At 43.2% G+C, this 19,597-nt stretch overlaps 1 protein-coding gene across 5 annotated transcripts in view; it reads right to left on the reverse strand.

Moving 5' to 3' along the window:
• Positions 1-19,597, reverse strand: part of ELF1 (E74 like ETS transcription factor 1) — a 93,374-nt gene that overhangs the window by 62,260 nt on the left and 11,517 nt on the right. The window contains exons 1-3 of one of the 5 annotated variants that reach the window (XM_049815854.1): positions 5,071-5,373; positions 4,795-4,924; positions 3,401-3,562 (exon numbers count right to left, since the gene is read on the reverse strand). The exons of 2 other annotated variants lie outside the window; for them this stretch is intronic. The gene's annotated coding sequence lies outside the window, so the exon portion shown is untranslated. Of the gene's footprint in view, positions 1-3,400; positions 3,563-4,794; positions 4,925-5,070; positions 5,374-6,555; positions 6,579-7,899; positions 8,015-19,597 lie in introns of those variants that run through there. 2 more of the 5 variants (XM_049815856.1, XM_049815857.1) reach the window with 2 other exon arrangements.

Raw genomic sequence — 19,597 nt, forward strand, 5'->3', positions numbered from 1 at the left:
GGAGGAATGGTCTCCACAGAACTGCTTTGCCTGCAGAACAGCTACGAGTCAACTTGTCTCATGTCTCTGCAACTAGTAGCCTAACTGCTACGGTGTGGGTTTTTGGGGAGGTAGGAGGGATCACAGCTCACCGAGTGCCTTATAGAGAGAGGAGCAAAAGTGAAACCAAGCTGATCAACACCCACTTACCAGGCTCCCCAGACAGCAAGAAAGGAACAGCCTTCACAGATTTCCGTTTGGTTTAGCCAGCTTTGACAGAGGGGAACATGATTTTTAATTCTACAGGGTCCCTTTAATAAACAGCCCAAAGAAGACATTTTCCAGATAACCAAGGAATTTTTTACAGTGTTGACTTACCAAGCAGAGCACAATAACCAGCTATTCTGTTTGCACTACGAGGCAGTACAGTGCAATGAGTTAATAATTTATCACAGCATTGCTCTTGGCAACTGACCATAATCAACTTTTAAAATTCTTCCTTGTTCTTACATTTTTAGTCTCAGCAAGAATATGGCATCCTTAGAGCTAGAGCTCTAGCTGAACATTTTCCAGCTGAGGTAAGAGGTTTAATCTTCCCGAACACCTGCTTTCCTCCTGTATTGTTTCAGGCTCAGAGCAAAGGTCGTAATTTCATTTCAATAACTTGATTTAGCAGACAGGAATAACTAGAATATTTTTAAACAAAGCAAGAAGTTCACATTCTTTCAAAAAGACGCAGCGGTGCACTTCTCATCCCTGCATTTCCTTCCCCTTCTTCTCCCAGAAGGAAAAAGAACAAAAAAAAGCCCAAGCTTCTCCCTCCACCAAAAGCTTTTATTTGCGCATGTTCTCCAACTAACAAGCAAACACCTTTTCCCCCATTTTATATTATCGAGACTTATGCCTCTACATAATTTGGGGCAAAGCCTGATTTATTAGTTAACACACTCTTCCTCTCAATCAGAAGCATCTAGCTGTGGTGTTCAGACAACTCGTTTCGAAAACACCTTTTTGAGAGTTTAGAAGTGACGTGTAGGAGAGAGTTAACTGTCCTAATTATCACTTCATTGAAGCTTCGGCTGTAGAAACAGTCCTCTTCCAAGGACAACTGTGCTACTTCGTCCTCCCCCTTACTTCTCAACCCCAGCTCTTACAAACTCCACAGCTCCACCACTCCGAAACCAATCCCTCACCTGGTTCAGCCAACCAGCCCACCAACTTCCCATGGCACGGACACCTGACTTGCCAACTTGGCTCATCTCGGCTGAACCAGATAAGGGCTTGCTCACACAAACATTTTGGACTGTGGATGGGAGGGGAGGGCAATAAAACACTAGGAAAAAACCTATGCTGTCAGTGAGGAAAAATGAGGGTGGCACCCCGCAAGCAGCACCGAGGTAGCTGGATGAGTGCTCCTGCCATGGAAACATCCAGGACCGATCATGCTCACCTCTAACTGTTTCACTAAGGGTACATTTTAAATTAAATTAGACAAGTTGATACGCTCACAAAAACGTACATCCATAGTTTAAATTGCAACTTTAGCTCAACTAGTGTAGCTTACTGTTGAGTCAAGAACCTAAGGGTAAGCCTAAGGGCCTGGGCAGATGCTAAATGAGCCATTTAAGGATTTACAACCCATCACCTCCAGGATAGCTCATTATCCAAGTAAAACTTGCTCGGTCCAAAGCTCCCTTCTGTGCTTCAGGGCATATCCTCGGAAACCATTGCCGTGTGGGTTTAACGGGATGTGCCACCAAGGGACTGGGGTGGTTAGCACGCAATCTTCACTTAGGAGTAAAAATGAGCAGCTGGGGTGAGGCTGAAGCACCTTCAGCCTGCACGTAAACCGGTAAGTAAGCACAGGGTGTGTGGAGATAGCAGAGACAGCATTGAGGCACTAGCATCGTTCTCCCATCTAGTTAGTTAAATACCAGGCTTGTTCACCACAGACGGCGTAACAGGTTCTCCCAAGGCGGCCTCTGTCAGCAAGCAAGCTGCTTTCTCCAGTCTTCATTTTTCCTGATTTCACCCCACCTAGAGCTCCTCATATAAGGCAGCAAAAATGAACCCACAAAACTTCCCATTGATTATTTCTTTTTTCCCCCTTTTCGCAGACATGCTGCATCCATGCAGCAGGTACAGATCAGTGATTCTGGGTCTCCTCTGTCAGGGCAGCGGTTATTTTACTCAGCTAGCTATTTGCAACTACTAACTGCTACTGTCTCTCCTCTCAAGTGCACACATTTTAAAGCACAGTACATGAATAAAATGTCATCGCTGCTCTCTTGTTTACAAAGCCTGGCAGTAAAAATTAACAAAATGCTTCCTAAGTCCACCTGAATGCAGGGCACTCGTAAGAGAAGCCTTAAACATTACATCGGAATCTAGACACCAAATGTACACTTTCTAACTACGTGGCTTTGAAAGTATTAAACCTTTTCTGCAAATATCCCTATTATTTTTAAACAAAACATTTGCAAGACCGAGCTCTTACCTTGTAGTCTGGTCAAAGTTTTCCAACATTTCTTACTGTTGAGAATTATTTCTAGTCCATTACCACTGAAACAACATTTAATACAGCTCATTTGAAGGACTGTATTAAAAGACAATTAGCTTTTTATAAAAACAAACGGTAGAACATTGTATTACATCAAGCGTTCACAATTAGACATACATCTTTCAGAAGTGCACAAGGAAAATATTCTACCAACAGTAACTTTCTTCTTGGTTTTCTTCTCGGGAAATCCCTCCACAGCCCATTTTTAAACGGTCTAAATTAATGGCTGTCTATATTAGAGCTCCATCAGACAAACTGCAATTGTATTTCAGTTGCTTCAAAAGCAACTTATTTCATTATTCCTTTTAGCTGATACTAAAAGAAATATACATTTTTAACAAAAAAGGGCCGGTATTTTTAAAAATGCCACAAGCCATCCCTAGCAGTCCAACTTGAGACTGTTTCTCAACACAGAAAGTTTCATTTTCATTCATATGTCTAAACCACCTTTGTAAAGAAAAAAAGCCCCCTGAACAGCACTTCCTCTCTACAGTTCCTTCTTTTCTCTTTTTGAAATAAACAAAAGTCAGTTGTTGTTTTGAAAAAAACAGGATGGCAGCCCCTCAGTAGCACACCACCAAGGGTGTCTGGAGCCCCTTGCTGGGCTCACAGAGCTCTCGACAAGCTGGTTCGGAGGCACCGGGAGACAGGGAAGTAAATTCTTGCAATTTGTGCAGGTTTGCCACCCTTTGCATTCCACGGCATATAAGCTTCATAATTATTTTCTTGATAACTAATACCCTCGTTCGCATGCTTCATTTACAGGCACCGTGACAAAGCTTGAATAGCTACAGACAGTAAATAGTTTACAGAGGCTCTGGAGAAGGGGAAGGAAATAACAGCACGAAACAACAAACTTACCAAGAGAATGGGAGTGGATAACATAACCACCATGTCCAAAGACAATGTCAGGCAAAATTCTGCCTTCAGCAGACAATGTGCAAGCCCTGGTGCCTTCAAGATACAGTTTTCATGAAAGTTCTTCCTAAGAGGGTCATCTTCTGGTTGGAAAGACAGCCTCCACTAAAAACAAACCATGCCATCACATCCTTAGGAAACTATTCTTGGTAGCTCCAAAATTATCTAGTGCAGCACACGTAGCACACACAAAGAGAAGAAAACTAACAGTATCCTTGTCAACCTGCTTTTAACTTGAAATTGAGTCTGGCTGGAAGAGCAAGTTAAACATTAATTTTCTGGCAGCGGTCAGCCCTGGGTATCACAAGTTGTAACCGTAGTTTCACAATCACGTTTTGCTGCTTCTTTCCCTAGCTGCAACATAAAACTGAACAAACACAGAGATAGCTGGGAACTGGAGAACAGCAGAAATGACTCTATACAAAGCTCATAAAAGCAAGGTAGCTTTCTCCTAACCTGTCACCTTTATTAACTCTCTCGAAAGATCCCACGAAAATCACAAGTAACTCTAGAGGAACATACGGAATAACATAAGAGTATATGCAGCCACAACATATATTAACTTTTTTTTTCCCTCAACATCAGGCAACAATTTGAATCAACCAAGCTCACCCCCTTCTTCCAATTCTGAAACCCTGTCTCACGTGGGATGACATTTATACTGAGCCCACTTAAGAAGTCAAACCACTACCATGCAAGAAGATAAGTGAGGCAAATGCGGAAGGAGCTTGCAAATGAAACGATGAGACCGTTAGTACACTAACGGTAACCACTGAAGAAGCGCAAAACATTGCCCTCAAAATAAAAAATATATTTGGTATATTCACACAGAAATGTTGACCATGAGTTAAATATAGGGTGTTCTAGAAATAGACTAAAATGTCTAATTATAGAAGTAGACAGTGACATTCAATCCATCTAAAACCAACCCTTTCCCACAGTTTCCAACCTATGTATTTAGTATTCCTATTCCTAGCTGATTTTCTTAACCATAATATTTTTTCCCCCAATAGAGAAAGAAAGAATTTTTACCTACAAGTTTAAGAATTGGAGGTTCTTTCCAGGCTAACAAAATGGCTACAATATTCACATTCAAACGTGAACCTAGTACAAAGTCACACATGACCCAAGATGACTGATCTAAGGACAAATAAATGACCTGAGCTCTAGCTTCATCACCAAAGATAGCTGGTAGGGTAGTTAAGGCCTAAAGCACATCAAGGTAAGAATGCATAAACTTTAGTCCCTATCTAATGGGATCCTTTTAGCACAAAGGCTGACACAGTGGGAAGCTTTGCCACAGGACAGGCCCATATTGAAGAATAAATCGTTTTTACCTCTACACAGATTAGCCTTGTCAGGTCAGGAGAGGGAGAATGTCTAGAGCCTTTCACATGGCTGCTGCAGACTTTTGATAAGCAAAAGACTTCAAATTTCAGTATGTACAGTCTCTGTCAACTACTTTATCTGTGAAGGAACGTTTAAGGAAGATTTAAGAAAGAAACATTTAAATAAGATTTAAGGAAGCAAATAATCTCTAAAGCACATCAGTAGCATTAAAAGGATAAGCACAGTAAATCACTGGTGTATGGTAGCAAAGTTTCAGCGCTTACAGAGCGGACTGTAACCCAGGCTGGAAACACGAACTCCACCTCCTGATGCTCCCGTGCTGAATCACTCCGGCAGGGGAAAGTCCTTGCTGCTCCTCGCGCACGCAACAGAACTCCAGAGAGTTACCGAAACTGTCAGCAAAAAAACCAAAATCTGCCAGCTAAAGCTGAGAAACTTCTGCTAATGCTTGCAATAAGTGAAAGCTGTTTGGCAGATCAAAGCTTCTCCTCTGATACAGAGGGAAATCCTGCATTTTTCTTACAAAGTCTTTTTTATCAGCTCGCCGAACACAGTCCTACTGTAGTTCCCTCCCTTGAATACAGCTGTGCTGAAAAGAGAGAAAAGGGTATGCTTACACACCTCGTGGCTGGGGTTTTTTTATACACAGAAGTGTCCAAAGAGTAACACACACCCCTGAAGTATGAGTTTGCAGCAATACTGAAACATCAGGCTATACTAGGCCAACAACATTCTTCAAATCTGGACATTTAATTCTTTTTTTTCTTCATTTGAGTGCCAAGATCACAGATTTGGCAATTCTCATATTCAACAGATGAAAAAAAAAGAGCATATTAGAAAACAGGCACTTCTGTAAAACCATGGGTCTGGAAATAATGTTCAGGCTAACTGGCATCTAATGATACCACTCCCATGGCTCATCTCTCAACAACCACAAACTCAATCCAAACTGAAAGATCCCTGCCTTAGAGTTGGGGGGGTGGGGAGTGGGAAGCAGGAGGTTGGGGTTTTTTTGGACAGAAACACCGGTTTCAGCTATAAAAATCAACAAAAACTAATGCCATTTCTCTGTCCCTTCTAATCTACTTCTCTACCTTCTACAAGATCTGTCCAAGCTGTCATCTCTAAGGCCTGAAGGACTTTCAAATCACTTTTTCTTAGGTCCACCACCGCACCCCAGATACTTCCGCAGCCCTGCCCAGCAGCAGGAGAGCCTGAACATGGCAGCTTTGACTTCGAAGAGGAACTGCTGCTCCGCAAAGCCCTGCTCAGGAGAAAGCAGCAGCAGCTACTTACCCTTTAGCATACAACAAGTGTTCTGCCCAAGATAAGCAGCTGCAGGTTGGAAGTCGACTTAGGATAACTCAAGTTTTTAAGGCTGGATGTCTCAACAGGGTCTGGTACAGCAGAAAGAAGGGGAGGAAAGAGGTAAGGAAAGGCAGGCTTGTGCTCTGCCAGTTGCAGACAGTTGTTGCCTCAGCCCTAAGATCTGAAAATAAAACTCATTATGAAAAAAAGGAAGGTGCAAATACCTTAAAGAATTTCTCAGTAAAAAACTTCTATCACTAACTCAAAACAATTTTTTTTCTGAGTGGTTCCTCTGTAGTTTTATCATTTTCTCTGTGAATTTTTCAACATGAAACAATGCACACAAAAAAACAACCTCCCAAACCCTTTCAAAAACTGTTGCTTTTAGAAAGAAAAAAGACAAAACATACAATCAAAAGATGGTAAATAACACACCATACCGTAAGATGCAGAAGGAAGATAGGGGTGAACACTGGCAAAGCTGAGGACAAGAGACAGCCTCACCCAAAACATGACCATTTACTTAATGGTTGCCTCCCTCTCTCCCTCCCCTGCAACCAATCACAGTATTAAGCAAGGCTCCATTATACTTCTCAGACATAGGCTCCATACGGTAAATGAAACAGGGAAGAAGTCCCCGGTGCGCAACAGCTTGAGCTCTGTAGGAAAATGAATTCAACTTTATTTCTCAACTGAAAGACTGACATAGAGAGCCCAAAGTTATACACACAGACAAAACTTCTAAAGATATCAGCCTGCATTTCTGTTCAACTATAAACAAGGTGGAAACACTTACTCTTTTCCAAAATGCTGTGCTAGAGTTCAGAAGTACATAATTAGGAGAATCAAGGTGGTTTTCATCCACTGGAAGTTTAAAAAGCAATTTGACACACCGCAATTACCTCCAGGATTTTCTTCTCCCATTACAACCACCACTAAGCCCATTTTATAATTGGTCTGTCCCTCTGCCATGTACACCATCCCTATTACTGTCGTTTCTTAATCATTTTCAGGAAAAGGTGAGTACCTGCCCATTTCAAAACAACTTAGCTCCCTCTATTTCAAAATGACACCGCGGTGCCTGCAGCTGAACGAGTTTGTTTCGGCAGAAACAGAACGGCAATTTAAGGTCACGGGCGCAGACAGCGATCCATCTTTGAAACGACAAACCTGCCATTTTAAAGTCGCTTGGGACCACGCCGGGCGAACGGCGGAGCAAAGGTGCTCAAAGCCACAGCCCCGACTGCTAACACTTTGCCCGAATCGCTTTGGGCCACGCTCTGCTACGTGCTAACCAGGTCCAGGTAAATGTAGCTTCGGAATAAATAAAATTGGTTTATCGTACAGTCAGCGGAACGGCGGCCGAAGGGGTCAGACCAGCAGCCTGCCCGACACCTCCGCACGCTTCAAAGGCGACAAAATTACAAAACGCAGCACGATTACCGATCAGCCGTAACACCTACGAAGCGTGCTGTTCGGAGAAGCGCAGTGGCGGCCGCAGTGCCCTTCGCGCTCAGCTACAGGCAGCTGACGGGGCTGCTGCCCCCAAAACGCCGCGTTTACTCGCAGCTCAATTTATTTTTTGTTTTGGTTTTTTTTTTCCCCAATCGCTCCCCGGTGCCGCACTTTACCACAAGTTCCCTCCCCACCCCAGCCCTCCACAGCCGGCTGAGGAGAGCTGCTCCAGGCGCACGTCGAGGCCAGCAGCCCGGGAAAGCCGCCGTCCCCCCCCCCGGCCCGGCCCGGCCCGGCCGCCCGCCCTTCCCTCCCCGGGGAGCACGTACCGCCTCACCGCGGGGCCTGCGGCGCCGCCCCGGCCGCCCCGCAGCTTCGTGCAGCTAAAATGGCTCCTGTTGAGGGGGGGGGGGGGGGGGGGGGGAAGTGGTGCCCGGGTCCCGGCCGGTGAGTCACCGCGGGGCCGGGCGGCTCGACGCGGCTCGGCTCCACACGACACGACACGACACGACACGCCCCGGGCGGCGGCCAGCGCTCCGCCGGGCCCGGCCCGCAGGTGGCGGCGGCCCCGCTGCGCTCGGCGGGCTGCGTTGACGGGGTGTGTGTGGGGAACGGGCAGATCGGCGGCGGCTTCGCGCCCGGCTTCGCCTCCCCTCGTGTGCGCGGAGCCCGACCCGGCGTGGGTGGCTCTCCCGGCTCACTCCGGCGGCGGCAGGCTCCCTCGCCATCGCCCCGGCCGCTGAGGTGGCCCGCGTCGAGCGCCCGCACCTAGGAGCCCTCACGCAACGTGCCATCCCACTCTGTGAGTAAAAAATAAATACGCAAAACACGTTTCGGTGGAACATCTGGTGTTTTCTCCCAACACCGACTTGCTCATGCTGAACTGGTTAACCCCAGGAAAAAAGCAAAATTTGGGAGGGCCCAAATGGCTCAAGGAAATTCGGTTAACGTGCAGCGTTCAATGAAGCACGGGCACGCATCTCGGAAGCGGGGCTCTCAAGGATCCCCAGTAAATTTCCAATATGTTCCGTGTGTTCTTTAAACGAACCATTGTGCCTCATTAAACAACATGCTAAAAGCCACCCAGCGCACAGCCGAAGGCAACGTAAGTGCTTTGGATGGGCTCTGCGGACTCGGCGGGCACACCAAAAGGCCTGATGGAAGTTTAATCTCAAAAACATGGCACGGAGGGTGAGGAGAGAATTCCTTCCACCTTGTTTTACGGGAAGGGTAAGCACACGCTGTTTGCAGGCTGGCACGTGCACTCGTTTGCCACTGACTTCCAGAAGGACAGAGTCCGAAGCAGCACGCTGGCCGTACGGGAAGGCACGGCACAAAGAGAGCAGCAGAGGCGACCTTGCAATGAGCAGGGAAGACGCGAGTAAAAACCTGAAGCTACTTCTAGCAAACGCATTGAAATAATTCCAAATATGATTAAGTGCAGCTTGTCATTAACCCTCCCAGTAATAATTAAACAGCAGTCCCACAAGTGGTTCTCTGAGCAAAACTCATTGTTTTATGGACATTAATATCTCTAACTGCTGATTATGTTTAATAACCAAGAAGAAAACTTTGGTTTTGCTTCCAAGTAATTCAGTCCCTATAATACCTGCATGGCACTCAGAGGCAAAATTGGCTCCCAGTTTATTGTTTAAAGAGCAGTTATCAAGGTGCGTTTTTATTAGATCTATTTTATCATGTTATTTTGCAGCCTGCTTTAGCGGAAGACCTGAAAAAAGCAGCAGTAGCACATTTTTTGTTACTTACTGCATAAAGGTATCAATTAAGTCACTACTAAAGTAGCTTCGCTACAGCTCTTCATCAAAATATGTCTTCATTTGTATTGCTCAGTTGAAAAAAAGACCACGTGGAGGAAACTGCAATTTATTTTAGTCACTATATATTTTCCACCTCTCGCAACAGATCTGTTTTCCCTCTCTCTGACAACTTAATTCTAATCCAATCTTGCATCTAAAGTATTTGTTTCTTGTGCTGCAAAACCCTTTGGAAATCATGGGGCATTGAGGGGAGAAATCTGACCCAGGTGCACAGCAGTTACAAGGAAACTCTAACATTGGCACAGGGAGAGTGCCATTTTAATAATTAAAGAAACTCTAATAGTTATGTTTTACAGGGGAAAAAACCAACACAGTCTTATCCAGGCAATCAACTAAATTGAAAAATCATTTCATAGTGAAGTATAAGCACAAGCTATGCAAACATTTTGCCGTTTCTAAGCTAAATCTGGAAGCAGTATTTTTTTAAAAGCGTATGTAAAATGTAAACATATTTAGCAAGAGAGAATGCAGGTGGATGATAATCCTTGGAACTGTATCAGGTTTCTTGCTAATTATAATTTCAGCTTAAAGAAGAAGTGACCTTGCTCATTGCTGGGATGAGTATCTCTCTGAAACTTACATCACCATTTGCCCAAAAGACATAGCTAGACACTGACCAACAGCATGGCTTAAGCCAATTTAAACAGCTTTAGCCCTCTGCTCCACTCTGGCTGCATATTCCTCACACTGAGCTACTCCCCCCACTGCTTCCCAGAGCAAATATTTGTGCAGCCGCACAGCACGGCAGAGGGTGGAACCCATTAGCAGAAAAGTTAAGGCTGCATAAATAAATAAATAAATAATGCATAATACAATTTTCACGTTGCCCGTTGGCCCCAGCTCCCAGAGAAACGCATCCCAAATTACACCCCGAGGGGAGCAGTCTCCCACCGGCTGGGGTGGGAGAGGCCTGGATGCGGCTCCCACTTCTGCTGGCCTCACACGTGACCCTGAGAGAGCAGCTTCTCTTTTCACGCCCTGGTTTGGTAATCGCTGTCCCTCCTTCTCCACTGGCTTTGAAAGCTACAGGTCTACAAGAGTGGGATGGGATGGGATGGGATGGGATGCTTTCCCAGGAGGCACAGGAGGGGACCACAGCAGCCTGCGTGCTCAAGAGAAGGCATGAGGCTCTGAAGCCACATGAAGACAGACCAGAGAGGTGCGCTCTGGAGGTACGCTGACCCACCTGAAGGACAGATATATTTTAGTCTCATAAAAATGGGCTGAAAGGGAGGTTTGTGACTGTGTTCAGCTTTCAGTTTTGGATGGGGGTTGAGGAGGAGAAAATATTATTTTGACAGAGGAAAGGGAGCAGAAACTTCAGATTTAAAAGCCCTTTGTTTTTTATTTTCCAGATATATTATATACAAGGTCACCACATGAGAAGCCTATCAAGGCCCCATTTACATGGGAACCCATGGTGCCATTCCTAAAGCAGCTAGAGATGCTGTAACTCCTCTCCATTATTGCAAGAGGAGATCCCACCACCCTGCTCCTGCTCTCAGCTCAGGAACGTACCATCAACTCGCACAGGCTTGGGGCCTCATCAAACTCTGGCTCAAGACTGGATAAAAATCTGATTTAAGGAACTTCTGTTTAGTATGTTTTTCTAGGATCACAGTATCTCAAGCTTTGCAACATATTTAATCTCAGGCATGCCTGTAGGAAGGAAATCCTAACAATCCCATTCACAAGCATGGCAGGGAAGAACACCTGAGCAGTGGACGTGCCCAAGATCACGCCGTATGTGTATGGAAGGACAACACTTGAACCAGCCTTCACCCAAGTCTTGAGTTAGCACCCAAACTCCTGCACCCTCCTTCCTCCTTGTATACAACACCAAGAAACAGTAGTAGCACCGCTACAACATTTTAATATAATGTATATCTATCATGGTGTTACTGCCCCGGTACTTTGGATTTGTGAACTGGCACCTCCCCTTGTGGCAGGTGCCACGTAAAACACAGACTGAAACTATTGTGGCTTTCTAACACTAGCAGATGCATAATGGCCTAAATATTTATGCATGGAGAAACTACATCAGGAGATCTTAAGGTAACTTACTCCTATCCCCAAAGAAAGTCTCTGCTACAGGACATTAGGTATAGAAAAGTTCTCATCACTGTGTTATTTAGCAACTTAATCACAATTCAGATATTTTTAAGACAATTGTTTGCCATCTACAAACCTCTTGCTTTTTCAGTTTTCAGTAAAAAAGCATCTCAAAAGGAGAAATGTGGAACCCAGGGTTTCGGATACCTGGAGCGCAGCCCAAGCAGCTATAAATTCTTAATTTGCCATTTAAAGGTACAGTTCAATGATGTTTTAGTGCACGCTGAGTATAGGCTGAAAGTAGAGCACAATGAATTTGAGGGAAAACAGTCTACTTCTTCACTGTGCTGGTCTTCTGAACTTTGGCTGAATTGTAGGAAAGGAAAGGTGATAGTAAACAAAGCACATATGAACAGGCCACTATTCTTTCCAAAAGCTGGGAGGGAAGGTACCCTGGCTGTCCGATGTTTAATTGGAATCCTTCAGATAGTAAATGTCACCTTCTTTCAAAATACACAGGAGAGCCTTTCCCAAGTCTGCAGTCAGGACACTCCCAAGCCTCCAGAAATTATGCCTCGGTAGCAGAAAGGGTGAGAGAGGTTGTGTTAAGTGAAATGAATTCACAACCGAGCACCAGTCAGCTTTAACCTCATCCATTTTATGCTTCCAAGTTTGCCTCCAGTGTTTCCTAGTGAAGGCAGATTTGGCAAGGTGGCTGCCTTTGCCAGCAGCACAGCAACATCCCGCACAGCTACAAACCTCTGACCTTGTACAGCCTTGCACAAACTCTTCTTGGATCACCTCTAAGGTATTCCTAGGTCACATCCCAAAGATGACAAGCCTCTAGGAAAATGTACTCATGTAGTTTGCTTTTCCTCGCTCTTTTAAGTTCCTTCCTCCTTTTGTTATGGGTTTGCCTCTGCTGAGAAGTAATGCTTCTCAGTACTTCTGAGAATGGTTTAAAATAAGGTTACATCCTCCCTTCTACTGACAAGCAAGCTTCAGAGGGAAAGAATTGCAAAAATCCAGGTAGTAAATACAGCCCTGATACAGGATTATCTTCAATCCACTCTCAGCCAGAAGCTGCAGGTTCCAGCTTCTCTCTGACACTTCTCTACTAACCCCAACGACACTTTTCTTTCCCCATCCTCTCCTTACACCAGTTCTGGTCCATGCGATATCTGTTAAGCCTTTCACTGATCCAGTTAAACACATGACTGCAGCAGAAAGCTGACTGGGGTGGGTAAGGAGCACTGGCTGCTCTTGAATCAGCTCAGACTGTGATAAGTGCTGCCAGCAAAGGACATAGGATGTCCCTCTGTGGGTGGTAATGAACTACTAGACTGGGCCAGCACTATGGTAAATCTTCACTCCAAGACTCACATGATTGCACAACAGCTGAAAAAAACCCAAACCTTGAGGCACCTTACTTGGGGGATGCTATGGGCAGTGAGAAGGGACAGAGGTGCTGCTTAACCCATGAATCTCAGACCTGAGCCAGCTCTGTTCCACCTTCCCTCTGCACGCTACTTGCCCGTTTGTTTTGGAAAGTGCACTTAAAGTCATTTAACATCCTATAAATACACCTGCCAGTAGGTGTGACAGAAGTCACACTTGTAAATGCACAGCTCTGAGGCAGTCACACAAAGAAATCAAAATAAAGACGGGACAAATTTATACCCCATACTTCTTCCCTCAGTGAGCTTTAGACCTCCCCAAAAATCACGAAATGGAAAGAATTAAACCACAATCTGCAAGTATTTGCAAAATACGTGCAACATTACCTGGTTTTCTCAAGTGACGGACAGGAGAAATCATCATGCCTCACCTAATGTTATCACTAACCACATTCAGACAGACAATTAAGGCTCCTGCATCATGAAACCCAACTCACTTTTAATTTGCTACTTCCCAGTTCTTCATTCAGAGTCACTAAACTGATCCAAAAAGACCAACATCCCTTACATCTTTAAATACCATCTCTAGACTCTGTTCCAGCATGGGCCATACAACAAATAAGGCAGCTAATGGGAAGTAAACGGGCAGAGAAATGTATTTCATACCAACAAATGGGTAACTCTATCTGAATTTTTTTTTTCATCTAGAAGAGCTTACTTCTTGAAAAGACAGAAACAGCTTCTGAAACAAGGCAGAAGATTGTGTGGTTCTAATTAATGCCCAATGATAGCTATGCACTGTAAAGGTAATGTTATTTTATGTACAGAACACCTCACTACAACATATTTGCAACAAAGCAAGCCAAAATGACCTCATTTTTGTATCGTAATAATTACTGGATATCCCAAGAGAACTAGCAAGGGCATAGCAATACAACGTTTTTATCCCAAATTCTCACACAGTATGTGTACCAGCCCTGAAAATTCTTTGAAAATATACTTTAGTATCGTACAAGGCTATACAATCCTGACTGCAGTAAGATTATGCTAGATCCTTAGCTTTCCAAAGGAAATGATCACCTGGATGTACAGCTGGGTTGAAAGTCAAGTATTAGGTCACCTATCTATGGATTTGTACTCAAAACAAAGCTTTTAAGCAAATAGCGGTTTCCTCCTACTGTGCAAGAAAGACACAAAGGTGAGGGAATACTAGGCATGAAGTGAAATTGATAAATACTGCTAAAATTCAAAAACATGTGTATGAAAGAAAAGGTTAGATTTTCCAAGAATAAGAAATAGTCTTTCCAGAAAAAAAGTCTGTATTGATTCTTTAAGTAGATCAGCACTGGACATCATTCCACAAGGTAAGCTTCGGATCCCCACGATTATACTCCTTCAGAGCTGTGCTGCTTTAACAGGTTGGTTATATTTGCTCTGGAGTCCTTGCAAGGATAATTTTTAAGAACACAAGTTCAATCTGAAACTATTAGAGAAGTTACTATGCCAGTAGCGGTAAACTTAGCCTTTGCCCTTTTCCTTTCTTACATGCACACGAAAACAAACATAAAATCCAGAACTATTTGTAACCATGTTGTTCTGTGGGTTTTGTTTTTGATGTCGGAATGTTGTAATCCCCAATACAAGACAGAAAAAGAAAAAAATCAGGCAAATGAATTAATAGAAATATATACCAAGGGAAACTATGTTGCAAATACACAAAGGAACATAAAAGCAAGGCCTGGGTGGGTTTTAGATAGTCAAACAGTGGTTTCTTAAGTGGGACACTCTGTAGTTCGCTAAGGAATCCTCATTAAAATGCTATAACTATATTTTTCCTCTTCTCATTCTGTGAGTCACTTATTACATTTTTGGATGTTGCAACACATTCATGAATAATAAGTGCATACTGGGAAGAAGAAAAAAAAATACCCAGCATTCAACACTGGATTTTTTAATGTCTATATTTATCAGTATAAAAATCAAATCAAGAATGAAGCTGAGATTTGTAGAAGTTTCTATGCAAGGAATGCTATTAATCACAGACAAAGTATTTGGTACAGCCAGAGACAAGCACACAGATATGCACAGAAGTTACAGCACAGCAATGTTAGTATTACTATTATTGTTTGGCCTTTGCACAGAGCAGGAGGATAGGGGGAGGGATCATAATGTTCCCCATCAAACCCTCTCCTGAGGGAGAACAGCTAGGCACCGCCCTTAGCGAGACAGCTCTGGACCCAAAGCTGTACTTCTGCAGCTGCTTTTTTTTTAATTAATTTTCTTTTAAAGGCTAGAGACTTAGGTTGCAGAAACTGCGCAGTCCCAGAAAATCAGCCGTGCTGCAGGAAATTATTGTTGATATCTTGAAGAAGTACCAGGGAATTATTTATTCACGTTTGTGTTTCAGAGGGTAACAAAGGGCATCTAGCATATGCACATCGGAGTGGTTGCTGCAAGGTTTTCCACTGCTCCAGTCAGATGAAAAACTCTTTGCTTCTATTCCAGTTTTGGTGTCCTTTCAATCCTGCCACCCTACGCAGGCCATACTGGCTACCTTGCACACTTCTGCCGACTCCCTGTATGGATGCAGGCAGAATTTATGGAACCGAAGGAAATCCACGTAAACATCATTTTTAGAAAAACGTTGAGCTAGATTTCCACAAATATTTTACAAGCTTATGAGAATGCAACAGGGTATTTCTGCACTGCTCAGGATGTGAACACAAAGGAAAGGAAAGTGTGTTTATTACTGCTCTTCCAGCTGCTCTAATTAATGGAAAAAGATGAAAGTGCTAACTTGGAGAGGCAGGAGGGGAAAAAAAAAAGAAAAAAAAAAAGAGTTGTGCAAAAAAGTAAGCTCATGTGAATGAATCCATTTTCCATCACAACTCATTCAGATAGAGAACTGGCTATTAAAGAACAGTTAGCTGGAAACACGACCCGATTACTTGCTTGTTCAGGAAACAATCAATACTTTTAGTAGCAGGCTTACTTATCCAAATACATACTACATTAATCAACTGGTAAATACATAAATCATGAAGAGAGAAAAAAAATAAAGACTGCAGGACACAGAAAGGAGGGTGTGTAAGGGAGCTTGGCGCTGCAGGGAAGGTGAACTGGCTGCTGGAACGCCAACATTTTGATCTCTCAGCTACATTTCAGGTTGCCCAAACAGCAGCCTTGCTTCTTTATGCTCATCTTTGGCCAGGTGAGCAGTCCTACCAGCAAATCCTGTACGATTACAATCCTGTGGATCACTCCAAAAAACCAAACCATTACCTCTACCATTGTCACTTGCCCATAAAAACGAGGTATGGCAGTCGGAGTATCCTAGAAGATACCATTGCACACACGCATAGAGGCTTGGTTCCAGAGAGAATTGCTGCTACTACGACATGTTTTCCAAAAGCCTCCCAGGAATCATCCTTCTTGACTCTGTGGTTTAGGCAGCTCTGAAAACAAAATCGGGAACCAGAGGCTAAGAGAACAAGAGGATATTATGGCAGGCACAGTTTCACAGATGTGATTTTTCTCCTGCTTTCCACTAACAGAGGTCATTCATTTAATGGAGGGAGGTCAATATTGTCCTCAAGTAACCTGTCATAAAGACTTAGTATTCTCAGTGCTCCATTCAAAGTACTACATATACATTTATGTTTATTATTTTAGTCTAATATTGTCAATTTAGCATGTCAGTATATATGTTTAACCTTATAACACATTTTGTCCTGCATTTACTGAGGGTCCATCAGCTTTAAAGATATCTGTGCTCTGGAAAACATCCCACTAGCCAGAGTGGAATGATTTCAACTCCTATCTTCAAGGGACAGAGACCTAAATTTGGAGTAGAGTGCTCACATTCTAGGATGGTAGCCTAAATTCAGAGTGTTTCATCCACTGCTTCTCTGTAACCAATTTTATTTCTTGAACTTTTATTTTTAATAATCCCCCTTTTTAGCAAGACACATTAGAAATGTTTTCCAGCTTTGCATATCAAGCAAAAATATACTACTTGTGACTGTGGTCACAGAAAACTTCCTTTATTTCAACCACTACTGAAGAGTAACATCAAACTAATTTCATTTTAATATCCAGAATAAGAATAATTAAAACAGCTTTTCTGAAGACAGTGGTCAATGATCTCACTCAGGAAGAAGAAAGAGTAAAGAAAACTACTTTTTTTTTTCCTTCATTAATTGCCCACACCCTCAGGCCTGTTGGTTTTAGGATATGAACCCTCGATGCTTTGCACAAGCTAGGAGCAGCTTACTCCCTGCTACTCTCTGTTCTATGAGAAAATGAACTCCCCCTACCCTAAACAAGCACCCTTTAATTCTTTTATTGCTAATCCTTAACTGCATGCTGCAGGCTGTTGCTTCCCCAGAAGATCCCAAATAACCTATCTGCAGGTTGTGGTCCCAGGTGATTTTAACAGGGTTAGGTACATTATTTCTACTTACTTTCTAAAAATATACTGATTTACCTTCATTCTATTCAAGAAAATTACATTATCCAGTGAACATTTTCAAAACTACGCAAGTGTATCATTTGTGCACCATTCCAGCAGAAGTCAGATCTGGAGGTACAGGAATTATGCAACAAAACTACACAGCACATTGGAAAAGTCTCTTGTACCATTAAACAGCAACTAACACCACCAGACAGCAAACAGGAGACACCACCTGCATCATCAGGAGATGCACATTTACATTTTTGAGGTGAAATGGCAGCTGGATACTGTACAGGGAGGAAAACAGAGAGGAGGGCGCAACACACTTTGGATACAAATCCACAGGAAACCTGGCTCTTTACTTATAATGTCGAGGGAACAATTCATGTTTATAGGCAGAAAAGAACAGGCTGACGATCTGCAGGCCAAAGTTAATACAGCAAAGACCTTTTAATCTACATAGACAAAACAAAACAGAAGAATGGGGAAAACAGCATATAAACATTGAGTAGTTGTGTTGGCTTAAGCATTGTCTTCTTCCACACTTCTGTATTCCTCAAAATTGGGGGGGGGGGTGTTGGTGGTGCGTGTGTGTGTGTAATATAACACGTAAATATATGGCCCTCTCCCTCCTAGTTATACTTAACTAAAGAAAGTTATAACCAGGCTCTCACCCCTTTTCCCATCAGCCATCCACCTTGCAGAATATCGTTACTGGCATAACCACACAAGTCTTAGCAAAAGAGAATGACATTTACTAACATGAGGTCATTCCCCTTACCCCTATATCCAAAATGGTAAAAAAAATGCTGCCAAGTCAGTTCTCCTAATGGGATCTGGATGCCAGTATTTCTGGATGAGAAGACTTGAGTTAGGTGAGGTTTAATCCATTGACTGGGAGGGGAGAGGATAAGACGGTCCCACTCATGACTTCATTTGATGCTGTATTCAAAACATTCCCGAAGTCAAGTTACTAAATTCCTATACATTTTATGGGAAAGGTCAAAATACACCATGAAATCCTTCCCCCTCTCTCCTGACTTGGACCCGCAAAGATTCAATTTTATGCAAATATTGTCAAATGTCAGTCCAAGAGACACTTGAAAGAATAAAGCCAAAACAAGAACATAACTGAAGAACAATACCCTCAAGATAATTTAAATATGCTATTACAAAGCAAACAGAGAAATAAGCAGAACATACTTAAGGTAGATGTAAATACACCATTATAAATTTGTTAACATTTTGACTCCCAAGTATCAAGACTTTTCCCCAGATCATGCTATTTACATAGAGCGTGTGTATATATATATATATGGTGTATATATACATACACACACTATATAGCTACACATACACTACACAGCTTCCGGTGTGCTGGGAAGACATATTCAGAAAAACATTGCAAAGGAATTATGAGAAGCTCAGACTGACATCTCTCAGTTAATCTGAAACACCGCAATTGGACACTTTTCACTTCTGTATTCTACCCCCTACACATTTTGGCGCAGTCAGGTTCGGTTTTGTTATGAAGCTCCTCTCTGAGATCCAACGTCACAGAATCATGGAATGGTCTGGGTTGAAAGGGACCTTCAAGGATCGTCTAGTCCACCCCCTTGCCATGGGCAAGGACATCCTGCACTAGATCAGGTTGCTCAAAGCCCCATCCAACCTGACCTTGAACGCTTGTTCATCGCACCATCTCTCTGACTCTGAGCAGAGGAGAAATATGCTTCTGCTAGCTGTGTTTGTACAAGCCCTGAAAAGATGTCTCATCATCCATTTATTTTCATTTTTATTAAACACCAAAAGTATAAAGACTTGAAATCCTCAGGGAAAAAAACCTAAACATCGCTAGTGAGATAAAATGGAGCTGGTGGCAGGCTACTCATTCATATACTCTTTTCCCCCACATCCCTGATTGGGCCTTGATGCCTCAGTTTCCCCATTGCTTTCCACTTGGGTCTGATCACTGGCACCAATCCCAAGCTAACAGCAGCACTTGACTCCCCACAGAGTTGCTCAGGGCTTTCTGTACCTTCCTCCCTGTTTGTAAAGCACAGCAAAAGTAAGCCCAGACTGTCTAAAAGGAACTGGGAGATCTTGAGCTTGAGCTCTTGATCATACCCAACTGGGAAAGCTCTGGTGCTTCACTGATGGCTACCACTCACTTAGAAAATCTGATCATTATTTAGGTGAAAAAACTGCCTGTCCACGCTTCATGCTCTTAATATCCTTAAAACTATGTCACACTATCACAATGTTTGGGAGAGGAGGGGAAAGAAAT

Source organism: Accipiter gentilis, chromosome 13, assembly GCF_929443795.1.
Source record: "Accipiter gentilis chromosome 13, bAccGen1.1, whole genome shotgun sequence".
NCBI classification, from domain to species: Eukaryota; Metazoa; Chordata; class Aves; order Accipitriformes; family Accipitridae; genus Astur; species Astur gentilis.